Here is an 18,672-nt window from a genome sequence, read left to right as displayed (position 1 = left end):
TTAGTCACCAGTGTAATGAAACAAATTCTTTACTAATAAAATTTACACTTGAACTATCCATGCAGAGAAGGTAACACTAAAAATGAGAGGAGGGAGGGGCTTGAAGTTGGGAGGTTTTCATTATCTTTTCAAAGGAATGGAAGGCCACTAATGGGATGTGATTTGAGATATGTTTTAAGAACATTGATTTGGGAAATAGTATAAGGGAAGCTGAAGGAAGAGAAACTGGAGATAGTTAATTATTACAAAGTAGCCTGTTGGTGGGATGGCAAGCCAAAAAAGAAAAGAGATAGCTTATTACAATGGTCCTAGGCTCACTTATTCATTTGTCAAATACTTTGAGTTCGTGAATGTGCTGGTTATGAGCTAGACACAGAGGATACCTTAATGTTAAACAAAAAGCTAGTGAGGGTGATGCTAAAATAATTATTTATACAATTTAGTATATAGTAATAGATATAGATGATTTATATAAAGGTAAGGGCAATATTTTTATAAAATCATAAATAAAGGCTACTGATAAGAGTTATGAATCAGGCAAGGCATCCTTGATGAAATGACATATAAGATAAATAAAAATAGTGGAAGGAATTAACTAGGCAAAATGGCAGGGAGTGAGTACAGGGGAAAATGTTGACAAACATATTTCAAGCAGAGCAAATATCCTGTGCAAATGTGCAAATGCCCTGTGGCAAGAGCAAATGATTGAAAAAGAATGTATGGTTGCAACTAGAGTACAAGAGAGAAAAAACTAGACAAATAGGTGATGCTCACGTAATACATCAGGTGGTGGTTAGGTATTTAGAAGAAAAATAAAGAATAAGAGGAATAGAGAGAGAGATCAGGGCACAGGGTAACATTTCAGCAGAAACTAATGGGTGGGTACCTGCAGATAGAGCTTTCCAAGTAGCAAATCAGCCTGTTTCCTGAAGTGAGAGCCTGCTTGCTATATGCTAGGAAAAGAAAAGATACCACTCTAGCTTCTGTAGAATGACCAAGGGGGAGAACATTGGAAATGAGGCCAGAGAAATAGCAAGGACCATTGACCACTACTCTGTGTGACACTGAAGGGTAGTGAAAGATTTTTTTCACAGAAAAATTTCATTATCTTGTTTTTTATATAAGTCATTCTGGCTACTGTGTGAGAAACATAGTTTCTTCTGCAGGAGCAGAAGCTGTGGTGACTTAGGTAAAAGGAGAGATCAGGGATGACTCCTCAGCACCTGACCCCCGCACCTGAGGAGCAGTGGTATCATTCGTGTAGACCAGCTATACTGGAAGAGGAGTGGGCTTCTTGGACAGGTAGCAGAAGAATCACTGAAGGGGAGGAGAGCATGAAACACATCTTGGGCATTTGAGAGTTTGAGCGGCTTTGTGACATCCAAGTGGAGATACAACTGTAGGAGTCACCAGTGAATAGAGGATAACTGAAGTTGTGTGTGTAGAACAGATTGCCTGAGAAGAGAGAATACACTGACAAGGCAAGAGGTGTCTAAGACCCAGTCCTGAACAATACAAGTGTTCGCTCATGAATAATAATCGTGCTAACAACAATAATGATGCATAAACGTAAGAGGAGAAAGAGGAAAACCTGAGTTGCAGCAGCATATACTGAGTGCTTATTATCTTCCAGGAACAAATCTTCATGCCTCCCATGTATTAATTTATTGTCACAATAACCATATCTGGATTCTTTCACTCTCTTTATTTCAATAAGTTCCATTATTTAACTAGGATAAAAATTTCTGTCATCAGCTCTCTATTAGTTTTCTATAGTCATCTGCAGACTCACGTTGCACTTTATTTCAAGAAAAGCTTTATTATTCATATTTTTAGACATTTTTGTTGTTAGTCCATATGTGCTGAGCTCTTTTGCTGTCTGTATAGTCTCTCCCTATTTGTCATCCACATCTATTTCTTTTTCTGAAATCACTGCTATATCTTTGTGGACTTTTCTCTTTAATTATGTGTAATTTCCTCTGTGCCTACCCACAGATTCTCCCTTCTATATTTGATTTTATTCTGTTTAACTATGGCTTTTATCTATAAATTTTTCATCTCCAAATTACAGTTTTCATCTGTAAATTTTTTCCTTTTCCATCTCCTTCTTGAAATTTTTCCTTTTTGAAACATTCTCTTGGTTTTCATGCTGCCTCTCATGGCTGTTTATGTTTTCTCCCTGCATCTTTATTCCTTCTTATTGTACTTTTCTAGTGCTTTCCCTTCCCCCTGAGATCTAAACCTTCATCCATTTGTGCTCAGTCTTCTGGCTTCTTATTTTCTCTCCCCAGCATTCTTCCTTCAGCTCCATAGATTTAAGGAACATCTACTCCTATGATTTTCTAACTTAAATTTACAACCCAGCCTTCTCCCCAGAGACTTACAGTCAGCCTTTTAAAAAATCCATTTCAATGTCCACTAACCTCCCAGACTTAGGGTATTTAAAACATAGCTTCATGTTTTCTCCCTAAAATCTGCTTTTCTTCCATCTTTCTTAGTTCTGACATGGTACCAATCTCTGCCCAACTGCTTACACCAAAACCTTCATATTTATTATTGGTACCCATTCCCAAATCTGATCTAACATTTGGAGGGCTTCAACCTGTCTCTCATGATCATGAGAAAAATCACCCTAGTGTCAAGTGCTGTAGATCTCATTTCCCAGTCAAATCCTTCACTCCTTAAAAAGATAACACCAATTTGCGGGGCACCTGGGTGGCTCAGTCGTTTGGGCGGCCGACTTCAGCTCACGTCATGATCTCGAGGTCCGTGAGTTTGAGCCCCGCGTCAGGCTCTGTGCTGATCGCTCAGAGCCTGGAGCCTGTTTCGGATTCTGTGTCTCCTTCTCTCTGACCCTCCCCTGTTCATGCCCTGTCTCTCCCTGTCTCAAAAATAAAATAAAAAACGTTAAAAAAAATTAAAAAAAAAAAAAAAAAAGATAACACCAATTTGCTTAGGATGAAAAAAAAATGCCCGAAGATGAAAAAAATTGTTTAATTAGTGGATAAAAATGTCTTTAACCCCAAGAAGACAGAGGATTAAGGTTAAAAATAATGAAGTAAATTAAGTCCATAGAATTAATCCTTTTGCATTAAACTAGTAAATAGTCTTTGTGTATTATTTATTTGATATATTTGTAATGTTTAAGAGAACTTGGCATATTAGAGTTGTGAGTACAATTTACAATGTTTAATTACTAATTTATACTTGTGATTTTTAGGTGAGAAGTATAAAAAATATTTTATCACATACTTATGATAAACTATAATATTAGTTGAGTTGCAATAAAGAACTTCTTAAGTGCTTTGTAAGTTTTGGTTGGTCATATTATTGAAATAGTTAAGAGTTAAATATCTTAAAAGTATAAGTGATAAAAATATTAAATCTCCTTAAAAGTGGTTGCTTCAATCTGTCAGACTTCGAATAGATAAAAATGAGATTTTAATAAACTAGTATTTTCAATCCTATTAATCTGAAGGGGGGAAAGCACACACACACACACACACACACGCACACACACATACAAACCCTTGGGAAATACTGATATGTGCCTGCAATAAAGTACATTTTCAACAAATTGCTGAAAGAATGAGACCAGATCTACCTTAAATTTTTAATCCACTAGAGGACACACAATGTGACCATTTATTTGATGGGAACAAAGCTTTTGGGGAAAAAGCACCAAGGATTTGATGTATTGTATGAACCTTAACAGCAACCACATACCTAATAACTTCCTGATATTGCTAGAGTCAAAGCACCACTAGTCCGTGACCACATTCCCGTGTGTTTGCTGGACTTCCCTCGTCTCAGAAGGCAAGTAGATAAGAACTTCATTTAAAGTAATTAAATCCTGCTAGCAGAGCTTGTAAATACTACCAGTCATATGCCTGTTCTAGGAAAGAAATTCATTCACCTAGACACTTTCCTCCATGGGCCAGCACTGAAACCCTATTTCACTAACTGTACCATAGAGAGAGTCTATGGCTTTCATAATAAATTCTGGACTCCAGAAACCATTTTTAAAAGGCTCACTTTCATTTTAGCAGCCAAGTCAGATTACCATATTGTTGATTTGATCAACTGCCAGAAATATTTGACTTTTAAGCTTGGTGTAATTTCAGACTAGACCACGCTACCACTGTTTAGAAAATCTTGCGGAAACAACCTTTGAGTTCTCTCCGGGTCAATTTAAAAATAAACATAGTTATGCTTACGATCGTAGACCTAAAGCTGAAATGTTCTGTAGTCAGATGCGCATCTTGTGCCATTTTACAAAAATCTTCCCAGAATCCAACCATTGGATCCAAGCCCCTAGTACCAATTTTACACATTGGAAACGTTTGTAGGGTAAAAATACCAAAATCTTCTCCAAGCCAGATCTGACTCTTTTTCTTCAGTAATCTGTTTCTATGTGTAAACTTTGTAGATGCATCTGTTTTGAGTTACATAAATACACCAAAACGTATTTTATACCAGGAAAATTTATGCATTCCATATTCTCACAGTTTGAAAATGGCCAAATTTATTCTCTTGAATAAATGCTCTGGGGATAAAATCAAAAGAACAACTCAAAAGCAATATTTTGAGAGTTTTTGCCAGAATCAGAGAAAAAGAAGGTACATAAAAATAGACACACGTATACAATATATATGTCCAAATATCTATTTATCCTGAGAAAGGGGATATACTGCAGATAATTCCAAGTGATTTGGCCATGCGAAATTTCCTTATTTCTGGTTTGAAACATGAAAATATTTCTATTTGTATATAGGTGTGTTTAATATTCTTGTATTCAGTTCAAAGTAAATGAGAGAGTTGAGAAGGTACCAGTTGGGACCATAGAGAACAAAGGATTTTATGCAGCACTTGTATGACTACTAGAAGGTTATCACCATCAAGATAGTATGAACATTGATATTTCCACCATCCAGAGCTGCTGGCAGGCAAAGAGAAATGGATCTTTATGTCACTACCCTTTTTTACCTCCTTTTGTAGGAAAATGTGTGTCTAGGGTGGGACCTCATCCTCCATACTCTATTTCTCCACCTGACTCCAGACAACTGCAACAGGAAAAGACTTCTAATCAAGACTCAAGAACAGGAGCAAGCAAGCAGTGGATGTGGAAGATGGGAATCTTGGCAGAGGTAGCAGAAATGGTTAGACAAATACTTCATATAGAGCTACAGTGTGCTTCAGGGACAAGAAATCCCTGACAGTTCCCCAACCCAAACCCATTATCCTAGTATGCACTCATGCTTCATAATGCCTGGTGGTTTCTTTTAGCTTCAGCCCCATGACCATATACACTATCATCTGTAGCAGAGGGTCAACTCTGCCCACCCCTGTCCCCTGAGTCTATGGATGTGTGCATGGCATCAGTTATTATTACATTGACAACATCAGGTAAAGAAGCTGGAAAGCTGTTCAATTTTCCGATTCTGTCTTTTTAGAGGTTAACCTAATTTAACTTAATACTTAGAACTATTATGGATTTGTATCTTTAATTAAAAAAAACAGTCCTAAGAAAGGGGAGTGTTTCAAAGATTTTTTCTCTGCATAACACATAATAAGATCTTAAAATGCAAATGAAGGGAAATAAATACAGGTGAAATCAATAGGGACATTTATCATCAAGCAGCTGGACAGAGAAGGTAAGGGTAATATATTTAAAATCAGGATCTGCCACGAGTTGGCCACAACATAGATACTCTCTTTGAGAATAATACAGAGAAGATTCTATAGATGGCCATGTACTTTCTGGATTATAAGCATGGAATGTTCGTGTAAACAGCTCCTTCTTTCTGTCTCTGTTTCTGGTAAGGTTTTGCACATTCTGGGCTCCTGGTCCCATCAGTGAACCCTATCTTTCACTAATCCTTCACTAAGCTCTTTCTGAAATGATTTATCATTTTCTGTGCTGGCTATTTTTAAAACTTGTACTTCACTTATTTCTTTTTATTTTTTTCCCATTAGGAAATATAATATCAGCCCAAATATCAACCCTGTCTGGTATCAACATGAAACTGAGATGGATCTTTATCAAGAAAAATCCCCAGATAATTTTCATACAAAATGAGAAGCAGTAAAGAATTGACACTCCCAAAATATAAATTCCTGAGGTGCAGGTGGCTCAGTTGCTAAGTGTCCAACCCTTGATTTCGGCTCTGATTATGTGCTCACATCACAGTTTGTGGGATTGAGCTCCATGTCAGGCTCTGTGCTGACAGTGCAGAGCCTGCGTGGGATTCTCTCTCTCCTTCTCTCTCTGCCCCACTCCACTTGTGCATGCACACATGTACACGCTCATGCTTTCTCTCAAAATAAATAAATAAACATTAAAAAAATAAGTTCCTTTGGGGTGCCTGGGTGGCTCAGTCATTTGAATGTCCAACTTTGGCTCAGGTCATGATCTCACAGCTCTTGAGTTTGAGCCCCGCGTCAGGTTCTGTGCTGACAGCTCAGAGCCTGGAACCTGCTTCTGCTTCTGTGTCTCCCTCTCTCTCTGCCCCTAACCCACTCGCATTCTGTCTCTGTCTCAAAAATAAAAATAAACATTAAAAAAAATAAAAAATAAATAAATTCCTTTAACAGTTCTTGAATTTCCTTAACAAATCCCCACGGAACTTTGCATTTCTGTTGCTATGTTTTTGTAAAATTTTTCTCAAGAATATATTTTTAATAATAAAAATGAATTAAATTTTAATATTAATTTAAATTTGTTTAATTCCTAGTGCATCGATTATATTTTGTGTACTATCTTTAATTATAAATGTGTGATTTTTCAGTCATGTTATGAATTACATAGGTTTTCAAATACTGATCTGGCCAAGCAATAATTGCTTGTAGCATTATATGTATAAAAAAGAATATTATAAATAACATACCAAAAAGAGCCTTCAAAAACAATCTATTTTACATTGAGTTGTGCCTGAATAAATGTTTGCGGAACGTATAACCACCTATATGTCAAAATTTTTCATTATAATTCATGTTTAGTAAGTTTTCCAATGTCAGTTACAGGACCAACCAAAAAATACTGTGAATTCAGCAATTACCTTCATACAGAAAGTCAAGTGGACAGTGTGAGCATGGTCCAGTCAGTCTAACATATGTATTTCAACTTTCTAGCACATGCAGAGATTGAAAAGTGTTCAAAGGGACCAACGGCCCTGATTTCAGTACCTGGAAAGAAACTACTGCAAGCTTTATTAGCAAAAAAAGCAATCTTTTGCATTTGCCTGGATTTTAAAACTCACAGAAGCTTCTGATAAAATATAATTTGACCTGCAGATTCTGTAATGAAAAGTTCACGATTATGTATCTCTGAAACTAATTTTTATGTGTATAAAATATGTCCCAGAAGTTCTGCCAATGATTTTTTTTTTTATGGACTGAGCAAAACTTGCTCCTTTAAATCCCTAGGGATTAAGTGTCCATATATAGCCCATGGCAATTGAGCCTTGCCTGCACAGTTTGAAGGTTTCACAGAGTTTAGGAGCAGTATGAAATAGATGTGGCACTCTAATTTTTAAACGTTTGCAGAATATTGTTTTCATGGCTGACTGGTCAAAAATCTAAGATAAATTATGTATAGTGACGTCTGACATATTTTTCTTAAGGCTTGTAGCTAACTGATTTTTCTCAAATTATCTATGCCCCAGTGATTTTATCCTTAATTAATTTTGGTTTTGTGATGAAGAATTTAGGTTTAATTTCCAGAGAAATGATTCCAAAAGTATCTTCTCCAACTATAAGCTTCTAAACCCTCATCCAAACTTAAGTTTACTCTTTCAAAATTCTATTTATTAAAAAAAAAAAACTACATCTTCAGAATCAAGTATACCACTGTTGCCCAATATGATTCATCAATTGAACAAATATTAACTGAATACCTCTTCTTTGCCAAATATCTCATCCAGATGAAGGAATTAACTTGTTGCTGAACCGTCTGGTTTGATAATGTTGAAAACCTTATTCATCTAGCTAATAGTTATAGAATTTCTCCTATGTTCTAAATACTATGTTAGTCATGGGTTTGCAAAGAAATGATTTGAAAACATGCCCTTGAACAGCTTACATTCTTGCCAGGAAAGCCGTAATAAGCAAATAATCATAAAGAGATAAATGCCCCATAGAGGTACTATGCAACATATGAAAACAGAGAAGGGGAAGCATCTAATCTTAATGGAAGGCACAGATGGTTCAAGCAATCTCCCTAGAAAGGGCAGCACTGGAGCTGGTTCGTGAATGGCAATTAGGGATTTTGTAGAGCGCAAAGTGGAAAAAGGTATTCCAGAAACAGTGTGTGAATCCACAGTCTATGTGAATGTATGAAAATGAGAAGAAAGGCAAGTATTTTGGTGAAACAGAATTCAGAGTGTAGGGGAGCATTAAGGTGTGAAGATGCAGTTTTGAAATCTGGACCTGAGAAGAGATGCTATCCTTGGAAAACTGTCATTTGATTCACATAGTCGCAGAGTAAACACTGAGAATTGACTGACATTATGTTTTGTATCTGTTATTTGCAGCTGATGAAGAGGCAGGGCTGGAGCCAGCATACCCATGAGTCAGAGGTTGAGAGTAGGTCTACACATAATAATGAAAACAAAATTTTAAAAGACTAAGGAAAAATTTTCACCCCAGCCTGCATCTTCACTTATCAATAGAATCAGCCTCAACTCTACATTTCCAAAGGGCACTTTGGTAGATGTAAAAAGCCTGAACCAACTTCTGGGAGCACACTAGCTATCTTTTGCTTTGTGCATTTATCTTACTCAGTTGTTATTCTTTGACCATCCCAAAATTTTGTAACTTTTAATTGTGTACCAGCATCTATCCAGAGTAATGCCCATGCACTTCCTATACAACTTGCCTTTTTATTTTATAGGTTATATAAATTCTAAGATAGGTTTAATTAGGATATTTATGGCTCATCCCAGAAGTGATATTTAAGATGAATGCAAAATGATTGAGGCAGACATATTTGTTAGCTGGCCGTTGTTAATAATTCAGGTAGTAGAAGATTATGTCCTGAACTCAAGTGTGTGGCACTCAGAATGAAGGGGAAGGGTCAGATTTCAGAGATTACATGGAGAGTTCCAGACTTTGGTAACAGAATAGATCGAAGGAATGGAAGAGAAAATGATGCTTTCTGGGGACGTTACTTCCAGATTAGCCAATATCAAACCAAATTCACACCAAAAATCAGAAGAAAATCTGGATAAACAAAAAAGAAGCACTTTAACTGAAGATACAAGAGAACTACCCAGTAACCAGGACTTGAGGTGTTCAAGGCCCCAGGAAAAAGGAAATGCATTAAGGTGAGTCAACTATTCTAATTACTCTGCCCCTAGATGCATTTGCCATTCAAAAGTAGACTGGAATCTTAGCATAATGGCCTCCAGTTCCATCAATCAGTCAGAGAAAGACAGATATCATGTGTTTTCACTCACAAGTGGAAGTTGAAAACTTAACAGAAGACCATGGGGGAAAAGAAGGGGAAAAATAGCTTCAAACAGAGAGGGAGGCAAACCATAAGAGACTCTTAAATACAGAGAACAAACTGAGGGGTGTGGGGGGTGTAGGGGAGAGGGGAAATTGGGTAATGGGCATTGAGGAGAGCACTTGTTGGTATGAGCACTGGGTGTTGTATATAAGCAATGAATCACAGGACTCTACCCCCAAAACCAAGAGCACACTGTATACACTCTATGTTAGCTAGTTTGACAATAAATTATATTAAAAAGAAAAAAATTAGGCTGGAACCAAGAATCTCAGAAACCAAACAGAAAGAGATAGTGAAGCTAAACTGGTGACTGATATTTTCATAAATACAAGAGAGACATAGAATTCAACACCCACTTAAATGAAGCAGAACTAGTAAGCATCATAAACTTTCTGTTAGGACTCCTGTAAAACTATTAAATATAAGCAAAGGTAAACTGGAAATAGATCAAATTTCACAGAATGAAATTCTTATTTGGTCAGCTTAATCCCAGACTATTATATAGTCGACCCCTTATCAAATTACCTCTCAAAAACAAAATTATACTATCTGAAGGAAAAACACCATTCAGAATCTCTCCAATTACTTATGTAAGATATCTAGCAGTCCATAAAATATTACCATGCATACCAGAACACAGGATCAATTGATCAAAACACAAAAGGGAAACAGATAACTAAAACAGATCCATAGATGATAAAGATATTTGTTTTGTCAAACATAAGCTTGAAAATTGATAAAAGACCTGTCACGTTCATAGGAACAGCAGGAAGACTGAGAGCTGACTTCTCCTCAGAAACTATAGAGGTCAGATGATAACAGAATGGTATCTTGATAATGCTGAAAGAAAATAACCGGCAACCTAGAATTCTATACCTAGGAATAATATTCTTCAAGAATAAAGTCAGAATAAAGTCATGCCAAGCCAACTAAAACTGAGAGATCATTATTGGCAGACACACTAAAAGAAATACATGCAGAGTTACTTAGACATAAGGAAAACAATCCCAGAAGGAAGTGGAGATGCAACGGGGATTGTAAGGTAACAAAGAAAGTAAAGATGTGAGTAAGTATAAATAAGTACTTATTATTAATACAATAGTAATGTTTGTTGAGTTTAAAACACATGTAAAATTAAAATATGTAATAAAAATATCACAGAAAGTAAGATTCTCACATTGGAAGAGAAAGGATAGAATTAATTGGAATTAGATTCTGATAAGTCAAAGAGTAATGTTGTACTATTTGGGGTAGCAAAGAAGTAATGCATAGAAGGGAAAATGAAATAATAATAAATCAATTAATCAAAAGAGATTAAAAAATGAGTGAAAAAATATAGAGAAAGTTGAAAAAATAGCAAGATTATGGCTATAAATGCAACTATAACAGTAATTACATTAAATGTAAATGGACTAAACATTCAAATTAGAAGTCAAAGTTTCAGACAGATTGCAAACATAAAATCACAATATACATTGCTTCCCAAATAGCCAAAGTAAATATTGAAGAAGAAAACCAAAATGAGAGGCATCACAATCCCAGACCCTAACCTCTATTACAAAGATGTAATCATTAAGACAGTATGGTATTGGCACAAAAACAGACACATAGACCAATGGAATGGAATAGAGAACCCGGAATTGGACCCACAAGTGTATGGCCAACTAATCTTTGACAAAGTGAGGAAAGAGCATCCAATGGAAAAAAGACAGTCTCTTTGGCAAATGGTACTGGGAGACCTGGACAGCAACATGCAGAAGAATGAAACTAGACCACCTTCTTATACCATACACAAATATAAACTCAAAATGGATGAAAGAGCTAAATGTGAGACAGGAAACCATCAAAACCCTAGAGGAGAAAGCTGGCAACAACCTCTTTGACCTCAGCCACAGCAATTGCTTACTCAACACATCTCCAAAGGCAAGGGAATTAAAAGCAAAAATGAACTATAGGGACCTCATCAAGATAAAAAGCTTCTGCACTGCAAAGGAAATAATCAACAGAACTGAAAGGCAACTGACAGAATGGGAGAAGATATTTGCAAATGACATATCAGATAAAAAGGCTAGTATCCAAAATCTATAAAGAACTTACCAAACTCAACACCCGAAAAACAAATAATCCAGTGAAGAAATGGGCAGAAGACATGAATAGACACTTTTTCAAAGAAAACATCCAGATGGCCAACAGACACATGAAAAGATGCTCAATGTCACTCCTCATCAAGGAAATACAAATCAAAGCCACACTGAGATACCACCTCACACTGGTCAGAGTGGTTAAAATGAACAAATCAGGAAACTACAGATGTTGGAGAGGATGTGGAGAAATGGAAACCTTGCACTGTTGGTGGGAATGCAAACTAGTGCAGCCGCTCTGGAAAACAGTGTGGAGATTCCTCAAAAAATTAAAAATAGAGCTACTCTATGACCCAGCAATAGCAATACTAGGAATTTACCCAAGGGATACAGGAGTGCTGATACATAGGGGCACATGTACCCCAATGTTTATAGCAGCGCTTTCAGCAATAGCCAAATTATGGTAAGAGGCTAAATGTCCATCAGCTGATGAGTGGATAAAGAAGATGTGGTTTATATATTAAATGTAATACTACTTGGCAATGAGAAAGAATGAAATCATGCCATTTGCAGCAATGTGGATGGAACTGGAAGGTATGCTGAATGAAATAAGTTAGTCAGAGAAGGACAGATAACATATGTTTTCATTCATATGTAGATCTTGAGAAATTGAACAGAAGACCATGGGAGAAGGGAAGAGGGAAAAAAAGATATAAACAGAGACGGAAGGGAGGCAAACCACAAAGGACTACTAAATACAGAGAACAAACTAAGGATGGGTGAGGGGTTGGGGAGAGGGAAAAATGGGTGATGGGCATTGAGGAGGGCACTTGTTGGGATGAACACTGGGTATATGTAAGCCAATTTGACAAATTATATTCATAAAAATAAATATAAATAAATATAAAAAAGAAAAAACAAAATATACATTGCTTATAAAAGAAACACTTCTATATTAGGACACAGAAATAATAAAAGAGGATTTTAAAAAAGATATCATGAAAACACTAACAAAAAGTAAGCAGATAAATAATGCCAGATGAAGTACCCTTAAAGGCAAAAATCTGTAATAAAGGTAGAGAGGAATATTTCATAATAATTTTACTAGGAAGATAAAACAATTATAAAATAAGATCTATAAAGTAACTTTGAAAGTAAAAGGAGAAATCTTAGCAAAACTAAAAGGAAAAATACACAAATCCACAACTCTATAGAAATTTTTAACACACATCTCCTATTAAATGATAGTATAATCAAACAGAAAATATTGGCATTGTTTTACTTTTTTGAAAATCCTTTGAAAACTCTATGTAACAAAAAACAGCTAGCTTCTTAAATCTACTTCTGCACTCAATTTGATGTATTATCACACATCAAGTACCTCTGGAAAACTCTACTGTCCACTCATGAAAGAAGGAGAGTAAAAAATAGTCATCTGAATAGAATTTAGGAATTCCCAGGGCTCCTTAGACCACACCTTGAAAACTACTACTTTAGATATGGGTTTTTATGCTACTATAAATCGTATTATTTTCTAAAATTTCACTTTCTAATTATTTTCTATGTGGATATGGAAATATAGTTCTTTTATGCATATTGACTTTCTATTCTGTGACCTTGCTAAATTTGCTTAATAATTATAATACTTTATTTGTAGATAATTTTGGATTTTCTACATATACAAGTAGTATGAAAAATGATGATTTTCCTTCCTTATTTCCAAAACTGTTTGCCTTTTATTTTTCTTCCTTTATTGCAAAGTTGGGACCTCTAGCTCCAAATTCTGAGGTTCTGGAAATGTTCTATTTCTTTATCTGGGGGACATGCACATGTACCTTCATTTTGTGGTAGTTCACCAAGCAGTAAACTTTGTACAGAGTTGCTGGTTAAATTTTTTCCACTGGCCAGAGAAAACTCAGTGTTGAAAAAAAAAAATCAGCATATGAAAAAAGGCATATCACATTCAATTTTCCTTTGAGATTTTCCTAGCCAATCTACCACTGGAGATGCATGTTAAAGGGTTAAATTTTGGATAATAAAATAATCATTGCTTCCAGAGAAAGCATTAAGCATGCTCATGAATTATTTACTTTTATAATTTCAGCTTACTTTGCCTGCACATGTGTGCCAGAAAAAACACCCATTTAGGCTCGTGCCAACTAGATTTCTTTTTTAATTCCCGCTTGAGAATGCTGACTACTTCAACAGGATTTGGATCAATTTACTTTGCCAAGTAATTCGAGTGGTGGTGCTGACTAGTCCATTAACCTGGTTGAGCAAGGTTAAAGATAGAGGAGAGTTAAGGTAACAGATTGCCTCTTGCTGGGTCCCAGGGCTCTTTCATTATTCTCTTTTCCCAGTCCCTAGAGTTGCCTCTGATGCCATAGGAGGCATATCTGGATCTTCTGTTACAATGGAGGTTAGCAGGTTTTACATAGTTCATCACTACCTAATTGAAAAAAAAAATCGCAATGATATCATCAGAATAGTCAGAATACATTAAAAAATTGGCATTATGGGGATTGGCAGATATGCCGCTTATTATCATTTGGGATTGGGAATACTTCTAAACATACTCATTCAAAATTTATCCAAGACACTCTTATGTTTGTGTGGCCCAAATTACCTGCAGTAATATAAACAGTGATTTTATTTTATTTTGCCTGTCTGGATCTCAGAAGAGGGGGCGTGTCTTCTCATGCTACTTTTAACCAGTTCTCCCCGTTTTCTTTGTCTCAATTCCTCAGAGAAATTAAGATGAAAGAAGGTTTAATTTTCTCTCTGAAAAGAACAGTATTTGTAATTTTTAAATTTACATTTATTTATTTTTGAGAGACAGAGAGACAGAGAGTGAGCAGGGGTGGGGCAGAGAGAGAGGGAGACACAGAATCCAAGGCAGTCTCTGGGCTCTGAGCAAGCTGTTAGCACAGAGCCCCACGTGGGGCTCGAACCCACTAACCATGAGATCATGACCTGGGCTGACATCGGATGCTCAACCGACTGAGCCACCCACGTGCCCCAGTATTTGTAACTTTTTTTTTTTTTTCAACGTTTATTTATTTTTGGGACAGAGAGAGACAGAGCATGAACGGGGGAGGGGCAGAGAGAGAGGGAGACACAGAATCGGAAACAGGCTCCAGGCTCTGAGCCATCAGCCCAGAGCCTGACGCGGGGCTCAAACTCACGGACTGCGAGATCGTGACCTGGCTGAAGTCGGACGCTTAACCGACTGCGCCACCCAGGCGCCCCTATTTGTAACTTTTAAAGTGCATATCTTACACAGTACACCTGGTTTTTCCCTCTGACTTAAAGTCCATTTTCAAGAAAATGCATAGGTCTGCTAAGGGTGAATAACGAAGCTCTCTATTCTTTATCCATAGTCAATACTGGCAACATCAGAACAAATCCTGGCAGGGGTGATAAAGGTAAAGAGGAGATACTGAATCCTGGAAAATGGAATCTCCTCTCCCCTTTCCACACTCCGTCAGGAAACATTACCCCTCTTTTCCAGCAGCTGACGACAACCAGGCGATGACTGGCAGGAGGGACATAAGGCGACTCCTAACGAATCCACCCCACCCAAGAGCCAGGCTGCTTTCCTCTCTGTTGACAATCCTCAAATCCTCTTCGAAAATTGTAAAGTGTCATTAAAATCTGGAACACCTGACTCCCTCTCTACAAGTCCAACTGACACCCGGGATTAAGGTCAGATCCATCATGGGACCTCTTTGTGTAAAGGTAAAATGACTTTTGAACTGAAATAATGGATTTAAGGCACCGAGGCAGAACACAGCTCCATCCAAACCCCCAGTGACATATTTACAGAACCAGGTCTGGCTGGAAACAAGGTGAAAGAAACAGTAACTCTAACTGCAGCCAGCCAAATGAACAAGCTCATTGGCTGAATGCTAGCCAAGCTCTTACCATTAAAAATACCACGGCATTGCTGCCAAAAGGGGTGTTAGGACAAATTGCCAGAGGTAACCGTTACATAAGCCAGAGCTCACCCTGCCAATTAGCCACACACCATTGCTACATCTCTTCTGGCCATAATTATTCTGATAGGGCACTTGTAAGTTCTTCAGCTGTTTAAGGACTGAACCAGAAGAAATCAGTTCTTCTGCAGGACAGGAGACACGGCCTGGAGGCCAAAGTAGCTGGTGGGGTACTTAGGACTGGTGAAACCGCCCGATTGGTTGGTAACATTTTTATCAATAAAGGAAGAGAATCTCAGAGAACTCAGACAAAAGAGCCTTTTTTTTTTTTTTTTAATCGCTGCAGTGTTTTCAGAGGAGCAAGGATAGAAGAAGCAAAGAAATGTGCCTTGGCTTGCAAAACGGAAGGAAGGAACGAAAGCCCTGTCGAATTACCTCATTTTCTTTATTAAAAGATGCTTACCACTCTGATTAGCTTTGAGCTCAGTTGCAGTTCCTCGAGGATTATTCTCCACAAGCAAAAAGGAGACAAGCACAAAGGACAGTAATCCAGGTAGACCAACAAAAAAAAAGCCTCTTCTTTATCCTGAAGCCTTGGAAAATGTGGGTGTATGTGTGGAATTACCCAGGTAAGGACTCCTATGCTCATCTGTCACTGCTGTATTAGGCTGCAATGTGCAGCCCTCGCACCGCCTTAGTGCCACCTGTCAACAGGTCCTTCCCGAGTCCCAACCATAGCCTTCCTCTGAGAAGTCTATTTTTTTTCCCTGAGGATTATCCCTTTTCCCACCCCACCCACAATATACTCACAATGTCATGTCCACAATCCATTCAACTGCCACCTAGCTAAGGTCTTGCTCTAATCAGCAAATTCGATTTTATTATTTACCTGTATGACGTCCTTGAGGACTACCCCATTACCTTTACTTTAAGTCTGAGCTTCACGCAGTGATCCCCACCTACTTTATCAGTCTCTTCTCTACTCATCCCCCACAAGCTCTACAGTCCAGATAGAGGAAAATTTACAACTGAGGTTCTCAACATGAGCAGCACATTCTGATACCCAGTGGAGCTTCTAAAAGTCCCAATGCCCAGAACGAATGCTGTACCATTTCAAGTGGAATTTCTAAGGATGAAACGCCAGCTTGAGTATCTTTTAAAATTTGTCTTGTGGTTACAAGTTTGAGAGCCAGTGCACCGTTACCACTGTTATGGAATGAATGCTTGTATTTGTCTCCCCCAAATTCATTTATTTAAATCCTAACCCCCATAGGAGGTGGGGCCTATGGGAGGTGACTAGGTCATGAGGGCAAAGCCCTCATGGGTGGGATTAGTGTGCTATAAAAGAGACCCCAGAGAGCTCTCTAGCTCGTTTCCCACCACATTAGGTCACAGTGAGAAGTCAGCAGTCTGCAGCCCAGAAGGGGGTTCTCACCAGAACCCGCCCACCACGGCACCTTGAGCTCAGACTTCCAGCCTCCAGAACTGTGAGAATAAACTTCTGTTTATGGGCTTTTGTTATAACAGCCCGAACTAAAACAACCACCACATATGCTTTCACACTTGTTTTGTCCTAGGTTGGAAATGTGTTATTTTACATCTGTATGATTTTTTTTTTTTCCTGGTGTCTTGTGGGACATAGGTAAAATGTCTTCTCCTGCAACCCTTCGGTAACCTCCCTTGGTTTTCCCATGGCAACTCTTGCGTGCCTGCCTCCCGATCCTTCATTTCTCTCATTTCCTCACTAACTGGATGAGAGATCCTTCCGATGGGAATAGTCTTCCATTTGTCTTTGTACCCTCAGTGCCTGTTGAAGAAGGAGAACGGATGCACACCAGTACTAAGCTTGGACTCCAAGCTCTTCTTCCAACTTCCAGACAGCAAACAATCTTCTGCCTGCAAAAGATTTCACAGGCTTCCTAATTTTAGGATACAATCAAGTGAATGAAGAAGAAAGACATCTGGAAGATAAGGGCATCACAACTACTTCAGGACATCAGTAATGCTAGGATTTTGTTAGCCTCTGTTGTTGTTTGTGGCTGGGTGAGAGTCTCTTGATGGCTTCCATATTGAAAGATTTAAAAATGGAATTCTGAAGTATTCAATAAAGAACATGAAGGCTTGTAAACAGTTTGATTTCATGGCCCTTACTCAAATGGATTCGCTTTTTAATGCATTTTGGCAAGCCGTGCTCCACAGTGTAGGAGGCAGGAAGGACATTTACATCAGTGCAAACTGGGGCGTTGGTTTCCATGAAGAGAAAACTCAGAACACTTCCAAACAAAAAAGGGCTCCTGGACACAATGCAAGAAGGACGCTGTGAGAAGAGGTCCAGATTTAGCAATAAGAATACAAACATGAAAGCAGTTCTGTGCTGGAAAGACATTTAAAAATCCTGAGATCTGCAGGCCAGAGCCTGCCACTGGAATTGGCAAAAGAAGAAGAAACAACTGACTTTCATTTTGGCTTTTGCCACAAGTCCAAGTGCTTTGTGATTCTTGCCCAAAGTCTCTAAATGAGATGCTTGGTGTGTATTCCAAAGTTCTTGCCTTCTGACGCTAGTGTGGAAGACGCAGCACACTCTTTTTCCTTTCTTCCCAGTGGAAAGAGTTTTAGGACATAAGCGGCCTTGACCAACATGTTGAAAATAAAATTAGTTTCCAACATAGGTGGTGACCTGATCATTCCTGCTTAGGAAAACCACAGGGACATATAAAGGCAAAACAACACATAAGTAAAGAGCAATATTTTTCCTTTCTTTTCCCTTTGTCCTTTTTGAGAGTCTCTTAAGAGTTCTCCTGAGGGAATTTCTATACTTTATATGATATTGAGCTTTTTATGTTAAGGAGGCTTTATTTCCAGGAGCAAATGTAGCAAGGCACAAGAACTGTCTTTTAAAGAACTTATGTTCCAGTGCAGACAGCTTTTCAGTAATCACCTCCATCTTAAACCAGGTATGGAAGCAACTGAGAGATACAGGGGGAGGACATAGTGAACATTCTGCACAGAATCGCCATCCTGCAACATTCTTTTTTTCTTACGTTTTTAAAATTATTTTATTTATTTGAGAGAGACAGAGACAAATGAGTGGGGGGGGGGGCGAAGAGAGAAGAAGAGAGAGAATCCCAAGCAGGCTCTGTGCGGTCAG

The 18,672-nt window shown here is 37.9% G+C and overlaps 1 long non-coding RNA gene across 1 annotated transcript; it reads left to right on the top strand.

Moving 5' to 3' along the window:
* The first annotated feature begins 15,661 nt into the window (after nt 1-15,661).
* On the top strand, nt 15,662-18,192 carry LOC123583198. Its single transcript, XR_006704772.1, has 2 exons — nt 15,662-16,153; nt 17,329-18,192. It is a non-coding gene; the product is annotated as an uncharacterized LOC123583198 (long non-coding RNA).
* The last annotated feature ends 480 nt before the right edge of the window (nt 18,193-18,672 follow it).

Source organism: Leopardus geoffroyi, chromosome B1 (assembly GCF_018350155.1).
Source record: "Leopardus geoffroyi isolate Oge1 chromosome B1, O.geoffroyi_Oge1_pat1.0, whole genome shotgun sequence".
Lineage (NCBI taxonomy): Eukaryota > Metazoa > Chordata > Mammalia > Carnivora > Felidae > Leopardus > Leopardus geoffroyi.
This window is presented reverse-complemented; position numbering and strand designations above follow the sequence as displayed.